Genomic DNA, 1,311 nt, shown 5'->3' with positions numbered 1-1,311 from the left:
TAATACATGATTTTTGTTATCAGATGCTTTACTCAATTCACCACAATGTAACTTTCTCTGATAAAATACACAAAACATATTTAAAACAAAACAAAACCTGATAATCAATTAAATGCATAGACACGACTTATGCACCATTCTGTAATTCTACTTTATCAAAAACAATTACATTTAAATTGCTGCTATTTCTCTCTGAACCAATAAATGTTATTTTATCTGTTTCTGTCTGAACCAATAAACATTATATTTTTATACTGGCGATGCTAAAGGGCAACTAACTCTGTTTGTGTGTGTGTGTGTGTGTGTGTATGGAGCCCTGAGATGAACTAGCTTCCCATCAAGTGTGTATTCACACTAAGTGTTCCTAGGATGAACTCCAGAAAGCAGATAGCTTATCAGAACAGATGTGCTTGTATTTGTCTCTAAAGCATTACACAAGATGACAGTGGTTGTATAAAAATTAGCATTAACACTGAAAACCCTTAACAATACAAATGATCATTTTCATTTGTGTTTGTTTGATGTTTCAGTTTGCCACAGTGCAAGGCATGGTGGTGTAGTGGTTAGTACTGTCAGCCACGGGCGATTGCTCTATGACAACGAGGGAGGCTCAGCCTCCTCTAAAAATGACGAACATCGTGTAGGATGAATTGCGCTAGGCTTATGTTATAGCCGACCTTATAACATTGCTATTTCAGATCCAGAATCATAGAAATATATGTGCTCAACCCAACTACAGTGCGAAATCATTCCGTTGTAACTTTCCCCAGTTCGCCTAATGTGTGCGTGAGTTTTTCCCCCTCGTGACAGCGCGATGCAGCCCAGCCTCAGTGGACTTCAATGGCATTTGGGAGCTATGCACTTTTCAATCTCAAAATGCAAGATGGTTATTGGACAAATACTGCGAAAATGCCCGCCCACGGACTCCCAGCCTCACAGTGGGAGGGACATGGCAAAGCTTTCCGCGAGGAGACTGGTGATTGGTGAAAGCGGCCAGATATTTTCTTTGATTGACAGCTCGTTTCAAATATAGACAGGCAGTGGTGAATCTCAGTTCAGTCCCATGCGGATTCGCAAGCGCTGTGGTGTATTGTAAGAGATCGGCTTACATTTCGATTTCATTCATTACATACGGTTTTTACCAGCTTTGTTAGTTTGTATATATTTTCATTGTAAATAAAGTGTAAATATAGTGTTGTCAAGTTTGCTATCTTAGTTCCAGAAATGTCGTTTATTTGAGTGACTGAACTTGAACTTGAGGGGGCTAGTCAGCTAGCAAGAAAGCTGCGCACGGATGCCAAGCATTGCTGG

This window comes from Neoarius graeffei, chromosome 28 (assembly GCF_027579695.1).
Source record: "Neoarius graeffei isolate fNeoGra1 chromosome 28, fNeoGra1.pri, whole genome shotgun sequence".
NCBI classification, from domain to species: Eukaryota; Metazoa; Chordata; class Actinopteri; order Siluriformes; family Ariidae; genus Neoarius; species Neoarius graeffei.
The sequence above is the reverse complement of the archived record's forward strand: the minus strand, read 5'-3'. Positions refer to the sequence as shown.